This window comes from Salvelinus namaycush, chromosome 10, assembly GCF_016432855.1.
Source record: "Salvelinus namaycush isolate Seneca chromosome 10, SaNama_1.0, whole genome shotgun sequence".
Classification (NCBI taxonomy): domain Eukaryota; kingdom Metazoa; phylum Chordata; class Actinopteri; order Salmoniformes; family Salmonidae; genus Salvelinus; species Salvelinus namaycush.
Window position 1 is genome coordinate 12571349 of NC_052316.1, and position 12727 is coordinate 12584075.

Sequence of the window (12727 nt, forward strand, 5' to 3'; positions counted from 1 at the left end):
CTGTGACTCAGCCCACTCAAGTGATGCACCCCTCCTAGGGACGGCATGGAAGAGGACTAGTAAGCCAGTGACTCAGCCCGCATAATAGGGTCAGAGGCAGAGAATCCCAGTGGAGAGAGGGGAGCCGGCCAGGCAGACAGCAACGGCAGTTTGTTGTTCCAGTGCCTTGCCGTTCACCTTTGCACCCCTGGGCAGGACTACACTCGATCATAGGACCTACTGAAGAGATGAGTCTTCAGTAAAGACTTAAAGGTTGAGACCGAGTCTGCATTTCTCACATGGATAGGCAGACCATTCCATAAAAATGGAGCTCTATAGGAGAAAGCCCTGCCTCCAGCTGTTTGCTATAGAAATTCTAAAGAATAGTAAGGAGGCCTGCGTCTTGTGACCATAGCGTACGTGTAGGTATGTACGGCAAGACCAAATCGGAGAGACAGGTAGGAGCAAGCCCATGCAATGCTTTGTAGGTTAGCAGTAAAACTTTGAAATCAGCCCTAACCTTAACAGGAAGCCAATGTAGGGAGGCTAGCACTGGAGTAATATGATAAAATTTTTTGGTTCTAGTCAGGATTCTAGCAGCCGTATTTAGCACTAACTGAAGTTTATTTAGTGCTTTATCTGGGTAGCCGGAAAGTAGAGCATTGCAGTAGTTTAATCTAGAAGTGATAAAAGCATGGATTAGCCTTTCTGCATAATTTTTGGACAAAAAGTTTTAGATTTTTGCAATGTTACGAAGATGGAATAAAGCTGTCCTTTAAATATTCTTGATATGTTCGTCAAAAGAGAGATCAGGGTCCAGAATAACGCTGAGGTCCTTCACAGTTTTATTTGAGACGACTGTACAACCATCAAGATTAATTGTCAGATTCAACAGAAGATCTCTTTGTTTCTTGGGACCTAGAACAAGCATCTCTGTTTTGTCCGAGTTTAAAAGTGAAACATTTGCTGCCATCCACTTCCTTATGTCTGAAACACAGGCTTCCAGGGTAGGCAATTTTGGGGCTTCACCATGTTTCATCGAAATGTACAGCTGTGTGTCGTCCGGATAGCAGTGAAAGTGTACATTGTATTTCCGAATGACATCACCAAGAGGTAGAATATATAGTGAAAACAATAGTGGTCCTAAAATGGAACCTTGAGGAACGCTGAAATGTACAATTGATTTGTCAGAGGACAAACCATCCACAGAAACAAACTGATATCTTTCCGACAGATAAGTTCGAAACCAGGCAAGAACTTGTCCGTGTAGACCAATTAGGGTTTCTAATCTCTCCAAAAGAATGTGGTGATCAATGGTGTCAAATCAGCACAAAGGTCTAGGAGCACAATGACACATGCAGAACCTTGGTCTGACGCCATTAAAAGGTAATTTACCACCTTCACAAATGCAATCTCAGCGCTATGATGGGGTCTAAAACCAGACTGAAGCATTTCATATACATTATTTGTCTTCAGGAAGGCAGAGAGAGGAATGGGAGATTCGATATAGGCCGATAGTTTAAAAAAGAATCCCGGTCGATATTTGGCTTTTTCAAGAGAGGCTTTATTTGGTACACATCCGGTGGATAGGGAGCCATTTATTATGTTCAACATAGGAGGACCAACCACAGGAAGTAGCTCTTTCAGTAATATAGTTGGAATATGGTCCAGTATGCAGCTTGACGGTTTAGAGGCCATGACTATTTTCATGAATGTGTCAAGAGATACAGGATTTAAAAAACTTGAGCGTCTCCATTGATCCTAGGTCCAGGCAGTTCTGTGCAGACTCAGGATAACTGAGCTTTGGAGAAATACGCAGATTCAAAGTGGAGTGTGTAATTTGCATTCTAATGTTCATGATCTTTTCATTAAAGAAGTTAATGAATTTACCACTGCTGAAGTGTTCTTATTCACCTCAATTAGGTTGGAAAAATAAGATGATTGAGCAGCAGTGAGGGCTCTTCGATATTGCACGTTGCTGTCTTTCCAAGCTAGTCGGAAGACTTCCAGTTTGGTGGAGCACCATTTCTGGTCCAATTTTCTGGAAGCTTGCTTCAGGGCTCGGGTATTTTCTGTATACCAGGGAGCAAATTTCTTGTGACAAATGTTTTTGGTTTTTAGGGGTGTGACTGCATCTAGGGTATTACACAAGGTTAAATTAAGATCCTCAGTTAGGTGATTAACAGATTTTTGTACTCCAACATCCTTGAGTAGATGGAGGAAGTCTGGAAGGGCATCTAGGAATCTTTGGGTTGTCCGAGAATTTATAGCATGGCTTTTGATGATCCTGGGTTGGGGTCTGAGCAGATTATTTGTTGTGATTGCAAATGTAATAACATGGTGGTCCGATAGTCCAGGATTATGAGGAAAAACATTTAGATCCACAATATTTATTCCACGGGACAAAACTAGATCCAAGGTATGAGTGTGGCAATGAGTAGGTCCGGAGACATGTTGGACTAAACCCACTGAGTCGATGATGGCTCCGAAAGCCTTTTGGAGTGGGTTTGTAGACTTTTCCATGTGAGTCACCAAAAATGTGTATATTATCTGCCATGACTACAAGGTCCGATAGGAATTCAGGGAACTCTGTGAGGAACAAAAAAAAGTGATTGAGTAGGCTGCATAGATTTCATGACTAGAAGCTCAAAAGACGAAAACGCTGTCTTTTTTTGTTGTTGGTAAATTGAAATTTGCTATCATAAATGTTCGCAACACCTCTGCCTTTGCAGGATGCGCGGGGGATATGGTCACTAGTTTATCCAGGAGGAGAGGACTCATTTAACACACTAAATATATCAGGCATGAGCCATTTTTCAGTCAGGCCAATCACATCAAGATTATGATCAGTGATTAGTTAATTGACTATGACTGCCTTAGAAGTGAGAGATCTAACATTAAGTAACCCTATTTTGAGATGTGAGACATCACAATCTCTTTCAATAATGACAGGAATGGAGGAGGTCTTTATTCCAGTGAGATTGCTAAGGCGAACACCTCCATGTTTTGTTTTGCTCAACCTAGATTGAGGCACAGACAAGGTCTCAATGGGGATACCTGAGCTGACTGTGCTAGTGGCAGACTCCACTAAGCTGGGAGGCTGGCTAACAGCCTGCTGCCTGGCCTGCACTCTGTCTCGTTGTGGAGCTAGAGGAGTTAGAGCTCTGTCTATGTTCATAGATAAGATGAGACCCCACCTGCAGCGAGGATGGAGTCCATCACTCCTCAGCAGGCCAGGCTTGGTCCTGTTTGTGGGTGAGTCCCAGAAAGAGGGCCAATTATCTACAAATTCTGTCTTTTGGGAGGGGCAGAAGACAGTTTTCAAAGCGTTATGTTTGGGACAAATCCAACACATCACTGAGTACCACTCTTCATATTTTTGAGAATAGTGGTGGCTGCATCATGTTATGTATACTGTATGCTTATCAAATGCAAGACTTGCAAGTTTGTTTTATAAAAAGAAATGGAATAGAGCTAAGCACAGGCAGAATCCAAGAGAAAAATCTGGTTCAGTCTGCTTCCCAACAAACAATAGGAGACAAATTCAATAACCTAAAACACAAGGCCAAATATACACTGGAGTAGCTTACGAAGACAACATTGAATCTTCTTGAGTGGCCTAGTTACATTTTTGACTTAGGGTGCTTCGGAAAAATCACTGGCTATCTACTCCGATTTCAGAGTACCCTTGTCTGAGTGTGCCAGAGCGCAGAATAACTGCTGAATTTACAAATGCTCAACACCCGTTGAATATGGCCGGTGTCAGTAAACGTCTGCAAAATAAGCGTAATTAAATTGTTGCCAGCAGCACAGTTACAGTCACCAACACTCTGGATAACATGAAAACAGCCTAGCCAGCTCCGCTATGGTGAGTAAAATGGTCAGAGTGAGGTGTTCTCTCATTTGTTACTGGAAGTAGCTAGCCAACATTAGCCAATTAGCTTGGGTGCTTGACTGACGTTGTGAGGTCAGAACGCTCAGATCAACCCTAGTCCTCGGCCAGAGCGTCCAGGGTATGCTCTGAACGCTCCAAGAGCGAAACGCTCTGAATATACTAATGTACAATCTGACAACACTCTGAATTTACGAACGACCAGAACGCACTCTGAGCACTCTCTAGCACTCCAGATTGAATTTACGAACACGCCCTTAAATCGGCTTAAAAATCTATGGCAAGACTTGAAAATGGCTGTCTCGCAATGATCAACAACCAACTTGACAGAGCTTGAAGAATTGTTTAAAGAATAATATGCAAAAATTGTACAAAATATTTCTGTATTTCATTTCAATAAATATGCAACATTTTCTAAAAACATGTTTTCACTTTGTGTTTATGGGGTAGTGTGCGTAGATGGGTGAGAAAAAATCAATTTAATCAATTTTGAATTCAGGCTGTAACACAAAAAAATGTGAAATAAGTCAAGGGGTATGAATACTTTCTGAAGACATTGTACATTCTGTTCTCATCATCAACAAAACTCTCTTTATCCTGTATCATGTTAAGTGTGTACAGGTGTTGGCTGCACCGACTAATTGGCCACACCCGATCTTAATGAGTGCTTGTTTCCTTTGAAATGGGGTTTGTTTGAATAGACTAAAATGAACAGTTTTGTTTTTGTAAAAGAACTAGCTAGCTAGCTCCATGCTGGTGGTGCCGTGGACTAATTCCATGCCGAGAGAACAGAACATTATTGGTTCGATTCTCATTGACGCTGTGTCACACACAAAAAATGTATATGCTTGGAGTTCAAAAAAGTTAACCCAAAATAAGATAGCAGTTTAATTAAAAGTCTTATTGAAAAATTCAGTGAAGTTTTAAAGGAAGTTATTAAAAAACCAATAACCTTTCATTTCTGTTCTGAGAGGATAAATAAAACCTCCCAGGAAAACTTTCAAAGAACCAGAGTAAAATGTTCTCAGAACCTCCCTGCAACCTAAAAATAAACGTTCCCGAACAGGCAAAAAAAAATACTTTCAGTTTTACTGGTCAGGAAACGTATGGCTTCATTCCCACAACTTGCAAGGAACCAAATGTGCAACCCACAGCATGTCTTGTCATTGGTTTTTGACATTTCCCACATCACAAGCATGTAGTTCAAGAGCTCAATCCACTTTGCTCTGTTTACTTAACCCATATTATGTTTACTCAACTGCTATACATTATAATTATGTATGAAATAATGAGAAAAGAAGACTTCCAGAAGGATTTCTAGGAAGTCGGCCAGCCAGGAAAATGACATTGTAGTCTCTCCACTAGCTTGATTTACAGTAATACTTCCTGCAAAGCGCTCGCCTCAGACATGCTCTCCATCTCCTACTTGGTATAACGCTATGAAGGAGGTTATGCGTGTTCAAATGGTTAAAATAAGTATCCTAATGTCATTCATTGACGTTATTGTTGTAAAGCAAGCCTCTACTGTTATTTTAAAAAGATTATCGTAAATGTAAATATATTTTCAAAGTTTGTATTATATAGACATAAGCTGGGCTACTGATAACTTGCTAGTCTTTTTTTATATACTGTAATGTGTCATGTAAATTTCCTAGGAGCGCTGTAAACTCTTGGGTTTGTTATAACTTATAATGACATATTATGGGCCATGTGTTTGAAGGTTTTTTGAAGACTTGTTACATTTTCATCATATTGACTGACCAGGTGAATCCAAGTGAAAGCTATGGTCGCTTATTGATGTCACTTGTTAAATCTACTTCAATCAGTGTAGATGAAGGGGAGGAGGCAGGTTAAAGAAGGATTTTTAAGCCTTGAGACAATTGAGACATGGATTGTGTGTGTGTGCCATTCAGAGCGTGAATGGGCAAGACAGAAGATTTAAGTGCCTTTGAAAGTGGTATGGTAGTAGGAGCCAGGCACACAGGTTTGTGTCAAGAACTGCAATGCTGCTGGGTTTTCCACGCTCAACAGTTTTCCGTGTGTATCAAGAATGGTCCACCACCCAAAGGTCATCCAGTCAACTTGACACAACTGTGGGAAGCATTGGAGTAAACAAGGGCCAGCATCCCTGTGGAACACTTTCAACACCTTGTAGAGTCCATGCCCCACTGAACTGAGGCTATTTTGAGGGCAAAAAGGGGGGGCTGTTCTTAATGTTCAGGGATGCTGTTATTAATGTTTTGTACACCCATTGTATAGTCATACTACATGTAGGCCTACGTGTCTTTTCTTTACGGTTGCTCTACAGATCAGATTGTTTCATCTGAGTGGTATTTACTGTATGTATACCAGTAAGGTATGGTGTTCAGTTTAGTATTCAAAATTAACCATTTGCATGCCATTTCATGTACAGTCAGATGGATAATATTGTATTCTGTATAGGGAAAGGGGGATACCTAGTCAGTTGTACACCTGAATGCATTCAACTGAAATGTGACTTCTGCATTTAACCCAACCCCTCTGAATCAGAGAGGTGCGAGGGGTTGCCATAATCGACATTCATGTCCACTCCCTTGCTCAGGGGCAGAATGAAAGATTTTTACCTTGTCAGCTCGGGGATTTGATCCAGCAACCTTTCAGTTACTGGCCCAACGCTCTAACCACTAGGCTACCTGCCTACAGCCTACCTGCCTTATAGATCTCCCTAGAAGAATTTGCATGCGCTGATACTGACCATTGTGCTGTGTGGGCTCATAACCTTCCTAACTGTAACCACACCCCTAACCTGATGTCGAACCTAAACATGAGTTAAGACTGGACAGTAGATTTTCATGTTCATACATTTGCATGATAAAGCCATTTTTAAGATGTCACCACCACTTGAAATTGATACCGTCACGGCTGCTCCCGCTCTTCCTTCCAGGCGCTCGAGGGCGCCAGGCTCCCCAGCATTACGCACTCCTGCCATCATCATTACGCACACCTGTCTTCCCCCTGTCACGCGCATCAGTGATTATTGGACTCACCTGGACTCAATCACCTCTGTCGTTACCTTCCCTATATCTGTCTGGTTCCCCGCTCTGTTCCCTGCTTCTGCATTAATGTTCATATGTCCTTGTATACCCGTGTGCTGACTGTTTCTGTCCTGTTACCTGTCTGTTCCTATTAAATGTTTGACTCCCCGTACCTGCTTCTCATCCCTGGTGTCGGTCCTTACAGATACAGTGCATTCAGAAAGTGTTCAGACCCCTTGACTTTTTTCACATTTTGTTACGTTACAGCCTTATTCAAAAATGTATTCAATTGTTTTTTCCCCTCATCAATCTACACACAATACCCCATTCAGGCCAAAGAGTTCAATCTTGGTTTCATCAGACCAGAGAATCTTGTTTCTCATAGTCTGAGAGTCCTTCAGGTGCCTTTTGGCAAACTCCAAGCAGGCTGTCATGTGCCTTTTACTGAGGAGTGGCTTCCGTCTGGCCACTCTACCATAAAGGCCTGATTGGTGGAGTGCCGCAGAGATGGTTGTCTGTCTGGAAGGTTCTCCCATCTCCACAGAATAACTCTAGAGCTCTGTCAGAGTGACCATCTGGTTCTTGGTCACCTCCCTGACCAAGGCCCTTCTCACCCGATTGCTCAGGTTGGCCCGGGTGACCAGCTCTATGAAAAGTCTTGGTGGTTCGAAACTTCTCCCATTTAAGAATGATGGAGGCCACTGTGTTCTTGGGGACTTTTAATGCTGCAGACATTTTTTGGTACCCTTCCCCAGATCTGTGCCTTGACACAATCCTGTCTCTGATCTCTACGGACAATTCCTTCGACCTCATGGCTTGGTTTTTGCTCTGACATGCATTGTCAACTGTGGGACCTTATATAGACAGGTGTGTGCCTTTCCAAATCATGTCCAATCAATTGCATTTACCACAGGTGGACTCCAATCAAATTGTAGGAACATCTCAAGGATGTTTAATGGAAACAGGATCCATCAGAGCTCAATTTCGAGTCTCATAGCAAAGGGTCTGAATACTGATGTAAATAAGGTATATATATATACTGTATATATCTTGTGGCAGACCAGGGGGTTTGGTCAAAACGTTTACACAGATGAGACACGGACAGAGTAGGATTAGCTCGGTTTCAAGGGTGTTTATTTGAATAACAAACCAAAAGAAAAGAATAGGTCTCCCCCATGAGACCCTCTCCGGGATGTCGTCTTCTGGGCTCTGTGTCCTGCTGTATCCTGTGGTGAACAAAAATGTAACTCTCTCCTTTTACCTCTGGTACCGTCCCCAACTATAAGGGAGTAACCTTTTTACCTCCAGTCCCTTCTCCTGTGTGCTGCCCTTCTGGCAGCTTTATGGGACCCGTCCAGCTGGTGAGCAATCAGCCCTTGATTACTCACCAACCACAATCAGCTCTAATTAGTCCTGGCCGGAGAGCCCGTCGAGACCTGGCACGTCCAGCAGAGGGAGCCATCGCCTCATGATGAGGCCTCGACGAGTCTCCCCCTGGCGGCTGACCTGCTGTATGCCACCCCCCCCCCCCCCCCCTAGCTCTGTCGGGGAGGGGAGGGGATTGTCATCAGTCCGACGTATGTCTCCCTTCTCGATAGGGCATCCGCGTTTCCATGCTTCGCCTCTGACCTGTGCACAACAGAAAAAGAGAAGCGTTGAAGGGACAAGAACCACCTGGTGCCCCGATTGTTTGTGTCCCTTCCCCTGGCCATCCAGACCAGGGGAGCATGGTCAGTGACCAGGGTGAACTTGGTACCTAACAGGTAATACTTGAGTGTCTAGCGCCCACTTCACCGCTAGACACTCTTTCTCAACAATAGAGTACTTTTTCTCTCTGGGTATCAGCTTTCAGCTTATGTACATGATTGGGTGCTCCTCCCCATCGTGTATCTGGGACAGAACGTCCCCTAGTCCCGTGTCACATGCATCCGTCTGGACCAACATCGGCAGCTGGAAATCGGGCGTTACGAGAATCGGATGGGAGCACAGCGTTTCCTTCAGGTGCCTGAACGCCGCTTCTGTCTCGTCTGTCCATTTCACTGTTTTCGGGAGGCGGGCCCTGGTTAGATCAGTGAGGGGGGAAGCTATAGCTGCAAAGTAGTGGATAAACCGGCTATAGTATGCTGCCAGTCCCAGGAAGGACTTGACCTGTGTCTTGGTACGTGCAACGGGCCAGTCACGTACCGCGTGAACCTTCCTCTCCTGGGGCTTGACGTTCCCCTGTCCGATCAAATACCCCAGGTACTCCACCTCCTCGAACTCTAGTTTGCATTTCTTGGGGTTCGCTGTCAACCCGGCTTGTCTGAGCGCGTCCAGCACTGCCTGGAGGCGCGTCAGGTGCTCTTCTCAACATTGGCTGTGGATGATGATATCATCCAAATAAGCCGCTGCGTACTGTTGGTGGGGTCGAAGTACTTTGTCCATCAGGCGCTGGAATGTGGGCGGGGCTCTGTGGAGACTGAACGGGAGCACCTGGTACTGATATAGTCCGTCTGGTGTCGAAAATTAATTCTTCCCCCTGGAGGAGGCTGCCAACGGTACCTGCCAATATCCTTTAATCAGGTCAAGGGTGCTGATGTACCAGGCCTTTCCCAATCGGTCAATGAGCTCGTCCACCCTCGGCATGGGGTAAGCGTCGAACAAGCTGATGTCGTTCACACCCTGGAAATCATTACAGAAGCGCAGGCTACCGTCCGGTTTGGGAACCAACACGTTGGGGCTGCACCATACACTGTGGAACTCTTCAACGACCCCCTTACTTCGGGCCTCAGGAATCCGATATGGATTCTTTCGTACCGTTTTCCCAGGCCGGGTACGGATGTGGTGTTCAATGAGGGTCGTGCGGCCCGGCTTCTCGGAGAACACCGCCGTGTTCCGATCGACGAGCTTCCTTCCTCTTGCTTCTGGGCCGGGTCGAGGTCCTCATTGCTCAGGACCACCACTGGTACCGTTGGCGTCCTGGGTCCCGACCATAACACGGCCAAGGCTGTCCTCTCGTGCCACTTCTTCAACAGGTTCACGTGGTAAATCTGTTGGGGTTTCCATCTCCTCGGCTGCCGTACGTGGTAATTGACAGGTCCCAGCTTCTCTATCACCTCGTATTGCCTGTGCCACGTTGCCAGGAACTTACTTTTGGCTGTGGGGATTAAGACCAACACCTGTCTCCCACCTGGAATTCTCGGGGCTGGGTTCCCCGATTGTAGACCTGGGCTTGGGCGCGTTGGGCCTTCTCCATATGTTCCCTTACCACTGGCCATATGGCTGTCATCCGCTCCCTCATTGTCTCCATGTGCTCTACCACGCTGCGTAAAGGGGTTCGGTTGGGCTTCCCAGACCTCCTTGGCGAGGTCCAGTAGGCTGCGTGGCCTCCTCCCGTAGAGGAGTTCGAAAGGGGAAAAACCAGTGGAGGACTAGGGTACTTCTCGAATTGAGAACATTAGGTGGGGTAGTAGCTGGTCCCAGTTCTTCCCGTCCTGCTCGATGACCTTCCGCAACATTTGTTTGAGCGTTTTATTGAACCACTCGACGAGCCCATCCGTCTGCGGGTGAAAGACAGAGGTCCGGATCTGCTTGATCTGCAGGACAGCACACAAATCTTTCATTAGGCGGGACATAAACTCAGTACCTTGGTCTGTCAGGAACTCGTTTGGGATGCCCACCCGGCTAAAGAGGTGGAACAGCTCTCAGGCGATTCCCTTGGATACCGCCGCCCGTAGGGGAATGGCCTCGGGATACCGGGTGGCATAATCTACCTTTACCAAGATGTACCGGTATCCCCGTGCTGTTTTTACCAGGGGTTCCACTATGTCCATGGCGACGTGTTCAAAGAGCACCCCGATGATCGGTAGGGGGAGCAGTGGGTTTTGGAAGTGTGCTTTTGGGGCAGTGATTTGACACTCCGGGCAGCTGCGACAATAGTCTTCCACGGCTCTCCTCATCCCGGGCCAGTGGAACCGGGCGGCGATCCGTTCCCGGGTCTTCTCCATTCCCAGGTGCGCCCCCAACAGGTGGGTGTGGGCCAGCTGAAGAACGGTTCCCACGTACCGTTGGGGCAGCAACAATACCTCTCGAAGCTCCCCCTGTTGGCGCGACACCTGATACAAAAGGTTATTCTTGATTTGGAAATGGGGGTATCGCCAGTCACTCACCCCCGGAAGTAGCTGTCCATCCACCGCTATCACTTGGGCTGCGGCCGCTTTCAAGATCGGATCCTCCCACCCTCCCACCCCTAAAAAAAAAAAAAAAAAAAAAAAAGATTGGATCCTCCCACTGGGCAGTCCCGAATTGTCCCCTCAGTTGGCCCCCAGCATGTGTCTCGACTGGCCCTTCGAAATTGAGGAGGGGGGCTCCTCCTCCAGTGTTTGCCCAGGGGAGTCGGGTTCCGGCACCCCTCCGACTCCGAACCCATAGATACAGGTTGGTCAACCGTTTGCTTCCGGGCCGCACAGGTGATGGGTCGTCCTCGCTCTCGTTTTCAGCCAGCTCATACCTTTTTCCTCAGCTCGTGCCCCCACAGGGCCACGAACAGCGGACAATCTCGTCCCACTAGGAGAGGTACCAGCAACTCTGGTACGGCACCCACCATCATCTGGCAGCTCCCTTGTGGCGTCACGATGTTGGCCCATATGGTTGGATACCGCTTTGTGTCACCGTAAACACAGGAAATGGACATCTCCCTACCACGTTCGGTCCCCTGGTTCAGCAGGCTCGTGGTTACAAGCGTAACAATACTTCCGGAGTCTATTAGAGCTTCCGTGTCGTGTCCGTCAACCTTCACCGGGACCATGGGTGCAGTTGATTTGTGGTGCGCCCAACAGGAGGTGACGTAGTTCACTGCGTGACCCACCTAGCCTCTGGGGCTTGCTGATGGCATCGACTCCTCTCGAGCCGGGCAATTCCAGACAATGTGCCCCCGGGCGCCATACTCAAAACACCTCCTTTGGTCTCCATCTACCTGGGGTCATCGGTGGCGGGTCGGCCCTACCCCAGACATCTCTCCACGGGTTTGCGGTCCTTTGGCCCTGCCGACTGTCGGTTCGGGGTACACAGCAGTGGGGCTGTCCTTCCATCCCCTCAAACGGGTCGCCGACTCGGCCCGGCTCCCACTCAGCAGGGCCTGAGTGTTCTGATGCGTCTCCACTGCTTCCAGGAGGCCCTCCAAGGTCTGGGGTGCGAATAGACTCGCTGCCCTCTTCATGTCCTGGGGTAGTGCCCCGAAGAAGCGATCCAGGACCACTTTGTCTACGATGGAGAGGGTGGATACGTCGGTTAGGAGCCATGCCCTGGTGACGCGCAGTAGGTCGCTCATCTGGGCTCGGGGGGATGCGTCGCCTCCAGTTGTGGAACAGTTGAGCCCGATGGGCCAGGCTGTACCCATAGCGGCTGAGTATCTCCCGTTTGAGTCCATCGTAGTTAGCCGCCTGTTTGTTGTTCAGGTCCCAATACGCCTTTTGGGCATTCCCAGAGAGGAACGGGGCCAGCAGACTTGCCCACCTCAGCCTTGGCCATCCCCCCCGTAGTGCTGTCCGTTCAAACGTACAGAGGTATGTTTCGATGTCGTCGTCTTCCGTTAGCTTGATTAACAACTGGTTTGGATGTGATTCAGTAGATGCTCCTCCTTGTAGCTTCCTGATTTCCTCAACGAGGCGGACGTTTTGTAGCCGCTGTTCCCCCAGGGTTCGTTCCTGAACGGCCTGTTGGGCTTGTTGGGCCCGGACAAACTGAGCTATCAACTCGTCCATGCTGATGCTGCGTAAACGTCAACCCTGATCTGACCATGTTATCAGATTGCCCGCATTCTCCACCACTTGTGGCAGACCAGGGGGTTTGGTCAAACCGTTTA